This window comes from Silene latifolia, chromosome X, assembly GCF_048544455.1.
Source record: "Silene latifolia isolate original U9 population chromosome X, ASM4854445v1, whole genome shotgun sequence".
Lineage (NCBI taxonomy): Eukaryota > Viridiplantae > Streptophyta > Magnoliopsida > Caryophyllales > Caryophyllaceae > Silene > Silene latifolia.
The window spans coordinates 38,814,125-38,827,353 of NC_133537.1; the positions used below are offsets into that span (position 1 = coordinate 38,814,125).

Consider the following 13,229-nt stretch of genomic DNA (forward strand, 5'->3'; position numbering starts at 1 on the left):
TGCATTTAAGCTCTCCCATCCCCAACCTTTTACTCACCGAGTACGGCATGACACTCACACTAGCCCCTAGATCACATAAGGCTTTGTCGATCGTTGTGTCGCCAATGGTACACGGTATTGAGAAGCTTTCCGGATCCTTTAGTTTTGGAGGTGAACTCCCTTGCAGTATTGCACTACTCACCTTAGTGAAGGCGATAGTCTCAGGTTTCCGGATCGACTTCTTCTTTGTGAGGATATCTTTCATGTATTTCGCATAGGCCGGCACGTGATTGATTAATTCCGTGAAAGGAATTGAGACTTCCAAATTCTTCACAATTTCCATGAACTTTCCAAGTTGATCATCAAATTTGGGCTTGGCTTGACGACTTGGAAAAGGAAGTCTAATCACAATGGGCTCCTTCTCCTTGACCTTGTCTTCATTTTTCTTTGAACTTTCTTCTTTTGATGGTTCTCCATCTTTGGAGTTTTGCACCATTTCTTCCTTATCACTAGCTTCCACAACTTCATCCTCAACTTGCTTCCTCGGTGGTTCATACCTCGTACCACTTCTCAAGTGAATGGCACTAACCGTTTCATGTCTATGGGGATTACTTTGAGGTGGTAATTGCCCCTTTTGTCTTTGTGAGCTTGAAGATGCTAGTTGAGTCAATTGTGTTTCCAACATCTTGGTGTGAGCTAGGATGTTGTTGATGGCGGTTTCCTTTGCTTGGCTATCTTTTTGCATTTGAGTGAAAAATTCTTGTTGATTCTTTTGCATTTGGAGGACCGCTTTTTGGACATCAAAACCTTGGTCATTTTGGTGATTGTATGGATTTTGATTTTGGTAACCTTGGTTTTGATTGTAAAAGGGTCTTTGATTTTGGTTTCTCATGGGTGGTGGAGTGTATGTTGTTTGAGGGTTTTGGACATTTTGGCTTTTGTATGAGAGATTTGGATGGAATTTGGTGTTTTCATTGTAATATTTGGAATAAGGGGTACCACTCTTGTATGCTTGGAAAGCATTCACTTGTTCATTTGTTCCCCTACATTCACTTTGGTCATGTCCCAAAGTTCCACAATTCTCACATATCCCACTTGGGATTGATGAGGATGCCGTCATGGCATTAACATGATGCTTTGGTGATTTTGAGACTTCTTCAAGTCTAGCCATAGCTTTTTCAAACTTCAAATTGATTGTGTCGATATGAGCACTAAGTTGAGCACCCAATTGAGTAACGGAGTCCACTTCATGCTTTCCTCCTCTAGTAGCCTTGCGAGGTCTACTATATTGTGAGTTATGGACCGCCATTTCCTCAATCTTGTTCCATGTTTGATTGTCATCAACTTCGGTTAACATTCCATTTGATCCCATGTTGAGAATGTTCCTTGAATCCTCATATAGACCATTCCAAAATTGTTGTACCAAAAACCATTCGCTAAGTCCATGGTGAGGACATGAGCGACAAATTCCCTTGAACCGCTCCCAAGCTTCATACAAAGATTCTTCATCCCTTTGCTTAAAACCCGTAATTTGAGCTCTTAGCATGTTAGTCTTTTCCGGTGGGTAGAATTTTTTGTAGAAAGCTAGAGCCAACTTCTTCCAAGAATCTATTCTGAGAGTGGCCTTGTCAAGGACCTTCAACCATTGTTTCGCGGTGCCGATTAGAGAAAAAGGAAATAAGACCCATCTAATTTGGTCTTGAGTCACACCGGTTTGAGAGATTGCATCACAATAGTCGCAAAAGGTTTCCATATGAGAATGAGGGTCTTCACTAGGCATCCCCCCAAATTGGCTCCTTTCGACTAATTGTATAAAGGCGGATTTGGCAATAAAATTTCCGGTTAGATGTTGTGGTGTAGGAGTACCATTGGGTAAATTCTCCTCGGTGGGTAAGGAGTGTGACGAGAATTTAGGCATTGTAGGTTGATTTTGTGGGGTATTGTGTAATGGGTTCTCCTCTCCTTCTATTGCGAAAGGGTTGACGAACTCAATAGTTGGTTGAACAACTTCACTAATACCTCTTAAATTCCTCCTAACAAGTCTCCTAGTATTCGTCAAGGTTCTTTCGATTTCACGGTCAAAAGGTAACAAATCACCTTGTGACCTTCTAGACATGCAAAATATCAAACAACTCGAAAACAATTAGAACAAACCTTGAGGAGGTTTTACTTCCCCAAGGCGAAGAAAGACACAACTAATAACAATAAAAGGGAAATCTAAATCAAACAAACACCATCCCCGGCAACGGCGCCATTTTTGATCGGTCCGTTTCGTGTTCACAATTAAAGGTGTGGTCGTTGGGTCACGTCCGAATCAAAACACAATTTATAGCTTCACAACAACTCTACAATTAGTAAACAGGCAAGTAAAGGTCGGATCCCAAGGGACGGGTATTGAAATGAGATTTCTATTGAAACTAGTGATGTCTTGGGGGTGTCACAAATTGGGTTGATGTAGAAGGTCACTAACTAAAATAGCAATGAAAATAAACTAGCAAGATGAATTAAAAGGGGTGTAAACAATTGATTAAAAAGCACTAGGGTGTCATGGGATCATAGGAGAATCATGGGAATTGATCATACAAACATGTTCTCAAATTATAAGCAAGCAATTATTATTGTGATGGATTGAGTTGGGTTATATCTTACAATCCTAGGAAAGTTTGGGTCCCGGAGCCGAATCGATTAGATTGTACAACACCTACAAGCCGACTTAGTCTTCCCTACTCAACAACATGCTTGGTCTAATGAGACTCGAGTTGGTTTATATCTTACAAGTCTCATTGAAAAGATAGGTGATGGGTAAAAAATGCTTAGTCTTCCCTACTCAACAATCGCGCTGTAGAGGAATCCGGGCGGATTAGGGTCGGGACGGGCGGATTCTGGCGATGGAACCCGAGCGGATTCAAGAGAATCCGGGCGGATTGTGGTGATGGAATCCGAGCGTCTTGGTGGAAAACCGCACGGATTGTGCAGGTGGAGGACGGCCGGATTGTAGACAATCCGCACGGATTGTGCCTCAGCAAGACTTCTTCTTCTTTTCTTCCCTTTTCTTCATAAATTCCTTGGGGATTTCCTTGGGGACTCAAGGATCCTTTCTCAACATTGCTCATCTACTATCATATGTACAAAGGCCTTCTAATCTTGTCTCTCCTTGATGCTTGGTCATTGAATTCGATCAATTTAGTCTCGTTTTGCCATGAAAATGCAAGTTGCTTACTCCTTTCCTACCAAGGGATCAAAATCTCAAAGAATATGCAAAACAAAGAACTAAAGATAATAAATGACCCAAATATGCACTAAGAAGCATGGGAACAAGGCTAATTCGGGGGCTAAATATGCGCTAATTATGGTCACATCAAATATCCCCAAACCGAACCTTTGCTCGTCCTGAGTAAAGAGGTGACAAAGACTAGGACCATTATTTAAACTAACCTAATAACATATCCGATATGAGACAATTAGCGGGTCTCACTCCGCCCCTTCAACTCGTAGTGTGTTGAATTAATGTATGTTATATCTATACATGTGTTTCTTGTGAAGTTGTTGGATGAAATAAGAAAGTGATTGCGTATCTTGATCATGGTAGTACTTGAGCATGATATATATGTTATTACTTGGCTTTTTAAGGGTAGTAACATGTTTGGATATAATATATGCATGTTTAAGTATGTTTTCCGTAGTAGTTAGCTCGTTTTTGGCATGATTTGGCCGAGCAGGGCGGGTACTCGACCGAGTAGGGGATACTCGGCCGAGTAACCAAGCACTCGACCGAGTGTTAGTTTATGTGTACCAGGCACTAACTACTGGTTGTGATCACTCGGCCGAGTAAAAGGGGTACTCGGCCGAGTGAGGCATACTCGACCGAGTACCATGTATACTCGACCGAGTATATTTTATGTGATTTGGAGGTCAGCTACTAGAGTAGGATACTCGGCCGAGTAGTCTCAGTTTTCGACCGAGTAGTCCTTACTCGACCGAGTATTTCGCAATGCTCGGCCGAGTACTTCTTTGGTGGATGGTTTGTTTATTTTGAGCCGTAGGCTATGTGCTTACGTGTTCTTGGTTATATCAGCTCAAAATGCCGCCAAAGAGGTTAGCTGTATACGTCTAAGCTACTGAGATGACGCTAGATGAGGTTGTCAGAATGATTGAGCAGCAAGATGGGCTCGCACTCAAGAACGTGGGTAATGGAAGTGAGAAGCCTTTTGATGCATTTCACCTGAGTACCATCATTTCTCGCTTCCACCCCTTTACTTATGAGGGCACCGGTGAGCCAAAACTGCTCGATAATTGGCACCGTGAGATGGAGAGTTTGCTAGAGGTTGTGAAGTGTCCGGCTGTGTTCTACCTGAGGGATGAGGCTGCAGTATGATGGCAGAATATGAGGGAGGATGCAAGGGCACACTAGAGAGACATGGGGCAGGATGTTATCCCATGGGCAGGCTTCAAGAGCTCTATGAGGGAACACTTTGTGCCGGATGACATCCATGACAAGCTGAGGGATGAGTTCGATTCCTTCACCATGGCTGATGATAGGACCGTTACGGAGTACTATCATCGGTTTATAGAGTTGTCACGGTACAGAGAGGATATGTAGATGGGTCAACGGAGTTTGGCTCTTCGCTTTGAAAAGGGGTTGGCACCGAAGATTGTGGATAGACTACCAGCTGGGGTACTCACAGATCTGAAAGAGGTATATGCACGAGTTGGGCATGCTGAGAGGTTAGTGGACTTAGCCAAGGAGGCTAAGGAAAGGAATGCTGAGAAAAGGAAGGCAGAGAGCGAGAGTGGCAACCAGTCGGGCCACAAGAAAGGCAATCACAATCAGGCTAGGACCTTTTCTGGAGGATCTAGTTATACAGAGGGATCTCGAGCTTGGGGAGAGGAGGCGGCCTGAGTACTAGTGATAACTCCAACCTTACCTGCTTTAACTGTGGCGGAGTGGGTCATAAGAGGCATGAGTGCACCAGTGCTAGAGGAAGAGGAGGCTTTCCATGGACTTATCAGGGGAACTTTTCTCAGGCTCCAAGCCAAAGCTTTGCTAGAAACAGGCCATCTGGGTCGTGGGGTAATCACGGAGGGCAGAACAACAACAATGGCGGCTACAACTGCAACAATGGAGGGTCCTATCAGCGTTTGAACAATAGTGTGACGCATAACTCGGCAGCCAAGCCGACTACCTCGACTACCACGGTCCAGGGTGGAGGTAAGAAAAAGCAGTGGGAAGCTTTTTATGATGGGCAAGCAGGAAGCAGAGAATGACGCTCACGTTTTTACCGGTACCTTTCTTGTTCCTAATACGCCATCTTTTGTCCTGTTTTATTCGGGGGCAACCCACTCTTTTGTGTCTAGGAGTCATGTCTCAGCTATGGGTTTGGGAGAATATGAACTGGTGAAAGATAATTTGTTTATACCTTCGGGAGAGTCAGTGTCGCATGTTCTAAGTTGCATAGAGATGTGTCCATGTTGGTGGGGGAAGTAGACTTACCGGTCAACTTGTTAGAGTTTCCTATGGATGGGTTTGAGGTTATCGTCGAGATGGACTGGTTGGGCAAGTATGATGCTAAGATAGATTCCCGACAAAAGAGAGTATCTTTAAAGAGGCCTAAGGGAGTCAAGGTATCATATAGGGGGTTCATAGTATGACCAAAGCTTAAGCTTATCGCGGTAATGAATCTAAAGTCATGTTTAAGGAAGAAGTGTCCTTTGATCCTTTGTCATGTGAGGGATATGCGGGTGGAGGAACCGTCAGCATCAGACATTCCTGTGGTTGGGGAGTTTGGTGGCGTTTTTATAGATGAGATACCGGGGTTATCTCCTAAGAGAGATATCGACTTTAATGTTGAGCTCAAACCGGGGACAGGACCTATATATAAAGGCACCGTACCGGATGGGGCCAAAAGAGTTAGAAGATTTGAAGAAGTAGTTGAATGACTTATTAGACAAAGGATATATTCGGCCTAGTGTGTCCCCTTGGGGAGCACCAGTGTTGTTTGTGAAAAATAAAGACGGGAGTATGAGGCTATGCATCGACTATAGAGAGTTGAATCATGTCACAATGAAGAACATGTATCCTTTGCCAAGGATTGATGATCTTTTTTACCAGCTGAGTGGCATAGGGGTGTTTTCTAAGATCGATTTCAGGTCGGGTTATCCCAGCTGAGGATAGAAGATGAGGATATTCTTAAAACAGCTTTTCGGTTACGATATGGTCACTATGAGTACGTAGTGATGCCTTTTGGGTTGATTAATGCATCAGCAGTTTTCATGGATCTTATGAACTGGATTTTCAGCCCGTTCTTGGATAGGTTTGCGGTCGTCTTTATTGATGACATCTTGGTCTACTATAAGACTAAGGAGGAGCACGAGGAGCATCTGAGGTTAGTACTATAGACTTTCTGAGATAATCAGTTGTATGCCAAGTTGTCTAAGTGCGAGTTTTGGTTGGAAAAAGTGGCCTTTATGGGTTATGTGATATCAAAGGAGGGTGTGTTGGTGGATCCTAGTAAGATTGAGGCAGAGACTAAATGGGAATCACCGAAGAATGTTGCTGAGATTCGGAGTTTCTTGGGTTTAGTTGGTTACTACAGGAGGTTCGTGAAGGACTTTTTGAAGGTCGCAAGACCTATGATAGCTTTGATGCGGAAAGAGACCATATTTCGTTGGGATGAGAGTTGTGAAACAGCGTTCCAAACATTAAAGAAGCGTTTGACCACAACTCTTATTCTAGCTCTACCTGAGGGAAGTGAGAACTTTGAAGTATACACCGATGCTTCAAAGAATGGTCTAGGTTGTGTGTTGATGCAGAATGGAAAGTTATCGCTTATGCGTCGAGGTAGCTGAAATCGTATGAGGAGAACTATCCTACTCACGATTTGGAACTGGGTGCAGTTTTTTTTTTTTTGCTCTAAAGATGTCGAGGTATTATCTTTATGGGGCGACATTTAAGGTGTTTTCCGATCATAAGAGCTTAACGTATATCTACACACGGAAAGAGATGAACATGCGACAGAGATGGCGGATGGATTTGATTGGGGACTATGACATGAAGATCATCTATCATGAGGGTAAGGCTAATGTGGTGGCAGATGCTTTGAGTGGGAAGAGTGTACATTTGTTGTGTACAGCTATGTCTTTAATGTAACTGGGAGATGAGATGTCTAAGATGGGGATCCATATGATTCGAAAGGGGGATACCATCAGGGACTTAGCTATCGAACCTGATTTGTATGATGACATAAAGAGGAAACAAGAACTCGATCCCAAGATTCAAGAGTGGAAGTCAAGGGTAGAGAGTGGCACAGTTTCGAGGTTTTCTATCCACACAGATGGGAGTGTTCGTTTTGATGGGATATGGTGTGTACCTAGTGATGCGGACTTGTAGAAGTTGATCATGACGGAGGCTCATTGCACTTCTTATTCAGTTCATCCGGGTGGTGATAAGCTTTACAAGGACTTAAAGAAACCGTTTTGGTGGCCTAGCATGAAGAAAGATGTGGCCGAGTTCGTGGCTAAGTGTCTAACTTGTCAAAGAGTAAAGGGTGAACAACGCAGACCACAAGGTAAGATTCAGTCATTTAAGATACCAGAGTGGAAATGGGATTCGATCTCTATGTACTTCATCGTGGGTTTACCAAGGACTCAACAAGGTAACAATATGATTTGGGTGATTGTCGAGCGTTTAACAAAGTCAGTCACTTTATTCCGATGAAGGATACTTTGACTAAGATAAAGCTAGCTTTGCGTTATAGGAAGCATGTGGTTCGGTTACATGAGGTGCCAAAGGACATGATGCAAGATTCATATCACGGTTTTGGCAAGAGTTGCAGGATTTGATGGTCAGACTGAGAGAACTATCTAGACTTTGGAGGATATGTTGAGGGCTTGTGCCATGGAGTTTGGTGGAATTTGGGAGGATAGACTGGATTTGATAGAGTTTTCATACAACAACAGCTATCACACGAGCAATAGGATGGCACCGTTTGAGGCTTTGTATGGCAGGAAGTGCAGGAGTCCGGTATGTTGGGACGATAGTGCTGAAGCTGTGGTTTTAGGACCACAGATGGTACAGGATATGATCGAGAAAGTTCACTTGATTCGCCAAAAGATGAAAGCAGCTCAAGATCACCAAAAGATTTATACAAATTTGCACCACAAGGACATTGAGTTCGCAGTAGGTGACAAGGTTCTTTTGAAAGTGTCACCTATGTAAGGGGTGATGAGGTTTGGCAAGAAAGGGAAGTTGAGCCAGAAGTTTATCGGCCTTTTTGAGATCCTAGACCGCATAGGTGAAGTAGCCTATCGGCTAGCTTTACCACCATCGCTTGATCGGGTCCACAATGTGTTTCATGTTTCACAACTCCGGAAGTAGGTGAGTGATCCATCATATGTAATTGAGGCTGAGAAAATAGAGTTAGATGAGTCCCTAACTTATGCAGAGGTTCCCAAAGATATCTTAGACTGGAAGGTGCGCAAGATAAGGAACGGTGAGACCGTCGTACTAAAGGTACTTTGGTCTAATCACAATGTGGAACAAGTGACATGGGAACCAGAGGAAGCGATGAGAGAACGTTTTCCTCACCTTTTCGATCAGGTATGTTTGGTTACGGGGACGTAACCGTTGTCTTTTAAGAGGGGTAGGAGATGGTCACATGCATGTTTTGGGGTTAGTTGAGGTCAACATAGTTGTGTTTTTGTCATCTTTAGTCTTTGGGATGAGGGTTTTGTCATGTATAGTTGGACTTGTTGATACTTTTGAGTAGTTGTGGTTGTTATTGTTGAGTAGGTAGTGTTGTGTTGGGTGTTTTGTTTTAGTTATGGTATGAACTTCGGGGACGAAGTTCGTTTTAAGGAGGGAAGACTGTAATACCACGGTTTTCTGAGTCCTGTTACTCGGCCGAATAGGGCTAACTCGGCCGAGTAAGGTGTCGTGTGTTTTTTGGTCAGGCTACTGTCCAGGAACACTTGGCCGAGTAGGGAAATACTCGGCCGAGTAAAGGGTACTCAGCCGAGTACTCTTGGTACTCGACCGAGTATCCGGTCTGACGGGAATTATTTCTGCGGTTTGGTTAAGGATGATTAAGTAAATCGTGTTTTAACAGTTTTACTTTTCATTTTACGAAAAACCTAATTACTTTCTACGTTCTCTAATCATCTTTAATCACTCCCAAGGCTTTGATCGTTCGTGAGTCTTTGTTCATCTCTCTCTCGTGTCAGTAAGTCACTAGTTCCATACCTTTTGTTTAGAGTTATCTTTTATGGTTTTACCCTAGTGTTGGAATTAGGGAAAGGGGTGATTGCATGTTTGTGATTGGATTGTTGTGGTTATAGTTAGGTAAATGATTTGTAGAAGAGCGTTTCTAGCTTCCGCTGTAAACTCGTATTCGGATCAGTGCTAAGGTAGGGTTTCCCTACTCACTTGTCTGTTTAATTGATTTAAGATGATTATGATTGTATTGGCATGATTGGTATCGTTGTTGTCTTATCTTTCTTGATTGTTGGAATTGTGGTGGATTGGCGTTATTGGTGAGGTGCGTCCTCGGCTGAGTGGAGTCATTTTCGGGAATGACTTCACGCCCTTGATTCGCCCCTTGTGGTTCTGGTCACAAAAGAGGATGTGCACATTAATGGACATGGGTTGTTGGTCGTTGCGATGAGCGGGGCTTTGGTGGGCAAGGTTACGAACCCCCACTGGCGGTATGGATTATCTGTTACGGTAGGTAATCTGGCAGGACTACACACTTGAGTGTGTAGTCAGATATGTGGTATGATCGGCATTGGAGGATGGTTGTATAGTTGTTGTCATGGTTGTTCTTGTATATTGCTTATCTTGATTATTCAGTGAATTGGCCCTGTTGTTGTTTTGTAAAACTGTGGTGATCCATTCGGGGATGGTGAGCAGATTGTGACCGGTGATGGTTATCTTTAGTTGCGGGGACGAGGATGGGATATCATCTCTTTGAGTCTAGCTTCCGTTGTTACGAGCTTAGATGTTTTGGATTTTTATGTATTGAGATTCATACACTTTCATTTTGGTATTCTTTGAGACGTTGTAATCACTAAACGTTATACTTTAATAAATGTTTCTGAATGGTTACTTTTGATATACTAACCTCGGTCAACCGAGATGGTTACAGCTTCACATGTTAGGGTGGTCCTTGGTAAGGTACCTTAGTATATGGGGGTATTACAGCGTGTCCAGGTACCGTGGTGGTTGCGTGGTGGTTGTTGATAGTGTGTCATTCATATTATAGTCATGTTGCATACTCATACACTTTGAGTTGTGTCACACTTTCTTTATTGAAACTGACATTTGTGGTCTTGTGTAATTGTCACCTATTTCTGGGGTGGCCTGTGTCGATCTATATGATATTTCCGATCATATGGGGAGCAGGTTAAGTACAGGTTTTGCTTGTTGACGTGATCGTGATTTGGGTCGCGCCTTGGACTCGGAGTCGAGTAGCATGGCATAGATGACATAGATGGTAGTCGACATGTAATATGTATAGTTCACTTTTATTCATTAGTTTATGTTTGTAATAACTAAACTTGGTATTTATTTAATGAAGTTTCTTAATTGTAATTCCGATTTCACTCCCTCGGGAAACCGAGACGGTAACATTTCCTAATTACCTTGGCCGGGTAAGAAGGGGGTGTTACACTCTAGCATCTCTGGGTCCTTTCTAAGCTATTTTATTTTGATAACAAACTATATTGGCTTTGTGCTTCCTTAGCCAATCCATTCCTAAGATTACTTCAAACCCCTCCAAAGGAAATTTAAAAAGGTTTACCAGAAAATTTGTTTCATGTACTAAAACCGACACCTCTTTATAAACCTTTGACCACACATTAGACTCTCTCGAGGATAAGGAAACGTCATAATTTACTAACTCACCCTCCCCTAATCCTAGGGTCGACACACGACTCTTAGACACAAAAGAATGTGTGGCTCCCGAGTTAAATAAAACAAAACAAGGATGAGAATTAACGAGAAATGTACCGGAGACGACATGAGCATCCTCCTCGGCGCTTCTCTTGTCCATGGAAAAGAGCTTGCCACTAGCCTTGGGCTCTCCTTGCACCGTACTTGCCGAGTTGGTTGGCCTAGCCCCCGACGTGTTGCCTCCAATGTAGCTTGTCGCCCTTGATGGTGCTCCCTATTGAAGTTCTCACGGGTTTTTCCACCATTGTAGGTTGAGTTGACATTCCTCTGGTTACTCTATGCTCCCGAGTTATGGTTGCTTGCACCACTTTGCGAAGGGGTGTGGTAAGAAATTCCTTGCCCAAACCTCCGGTTAGGCCCTCTTTGGAGTGCTAGTACACTCATTTCTCTTATGGCCAAGGCAACCACAATTATAGCATCTCAAACCTCTCCCTACACTAGAGGCCCTTCCTCCATAGCCGCTCGACTTCCCAAAGCGACTCACTTGAGATCCTCCAGAATAAGACTTAGCTTGATTTGAAGGTAAACTTCTTTTGTTGGTGTCCCTCGCCTTCACTTTCGGTCTTCCTCTTTTCCCTGATCCTTTCCTGGCATCCTTAGTCATGTTGAGAAGCCTCTCCGCATTCCCGGCTCTAGCATACACCTCCTTCACGCTAGATAAGTCACCCGGTGGAAGTTTCTCCAAGATTTTCACAGTCAACCCTTTTCAAACTTTAGAGCCAAATGAGATTGGTTAAGATGAAGGTCTTCCACATAGGTGGCAAGCTCATGGAAACGGATGTAGTAGTCTTTCACCGTCATTGCATCGGTCATCACGAATCAATCAAACTTCGCCTTGAGCTTACATCTAACATGCTCAGGAATGAACTCATTCCTCATCTCCAACTTGAAGTCGGCCCATGGAATAGAGGCCTCGCCCCTTTCATTGTTGTAGCCCCTCATAGCATCTCTTTCTTTATAATACGAACCCCCCGCTAGACCCCCAATATAGAAGGCGGCTTGCTCCACCTTGAGCTCATCGGGACATCTTACCACCTCAAAAACATTATCCATTTCCCTCACTCAATCCGTAAAGAGGTTAGACTCACCCACTCCCAGGTACTTAGTGGGTCGGTGACGGGAGATGGCGGTGCTCACGGCCGAGGCATCCATTTCCGCATCCTTTTCCCTAGTAACGTTCCGAAGGGCTTCGGTGAGAGCTTCGTTTTGAGCAATGATCCGATCCACCTCCTCCTCAAATCTCCAGAGTGGTGATGAAGGAGTCCTTGCACGAGTTCTCGGCATAATGTCTCTTCAATAGGCATAGAAAACGTCAATACATGTCCCACAATAAGAGACAAACGGTATTGACCACTATACAGGTCCACTCGATCGAGTGTGGAACTTCACTCGATCGAGTGATGCTCCACTCGGTCGAGTGATGTCCCACTCGGTCGAATGCCTCAACTTCCAGGAGCTTGCCAGAATTCCTCAAATTACCCACTCGGTCGAGTAGCTCATACTCGGTCGAGTGGGTCCTCTACTCAATTGAGTGCTTCAACATCAGGAATTTTGCAGAGTCTGGAAAACTGTCTACTCGGTCGAGTGGCATGGGCACTCGGTCGAGTGCCTTCAATTCGGCCGAGTCACTCTTTCCACTTGACCGAGTACACCCCCCTAAAGGACCATGTACTCATTCCGACTCACAAAAGTCCACATATAACCCTATTTTGCATGTCTCTAACGCAAGTATGGGAAAATAGAAGCATAGATGCGATATACGATATACACATTATGATAATTAGCATGCGATTTACATTTTTCTTTAGAAATTACCAACTTTAACACTTCAACATGCTCACACATAAACATCCAACATGTTCCTCTTTAGCTTGACTACATCATCCATGTCGCCACATCAAGTGCTACTAAATATGAAACTACTTCACAAGTATCAAACAAGGATATGCAACCACCATATGCATCAAGAATGTCCCATTACCCCACGTGTCATGACCGACTCAAGTTAAGAGGACAAGAGTACAACCTTGGGACGTCTCCCAAGCTTGTCACGAGTACTCTACAACTCAAACCAGGTTCATTTTAATTTGAAACATATAAGTTCATTGGTTCATTAGTTTAGACTCCAAAATCGTCGCTCTGATACCACTTTGTAACACCCCTATAAGTCGAGATCCTTCCTCAAGGCAACCTCAACACATGAGTGTGTCACACGACTTGGTTTCCCCAAGTTTGTAGTGCGAACAAACGAAGTGGAGTACTTCAAAGCAATAATTATTTAATGACAACATGACATAGATAAGTG

The 13,229-nt window shown here is 43.5% G+C and overlaps 1 non-coding gene across 1 annotated transcript; it reads left to right on the plus strand.

Annotated features, from left to right (window-relative positions):
• The first annotated feature begins 1,418 nt into the window (after positions 1-1,418).
• Positions 1,419-1,525, plus strand: LOC141625862 (small nucleolar RNA R71). The gene has a single exon (XR_012535610.1). It is a non-coding gene; the product is annotated as a small nucleolar RNA R71 (small nucleolar RNA).
• Positions 1,526-13,229: the final 11,704 nt, after the last annotated feature.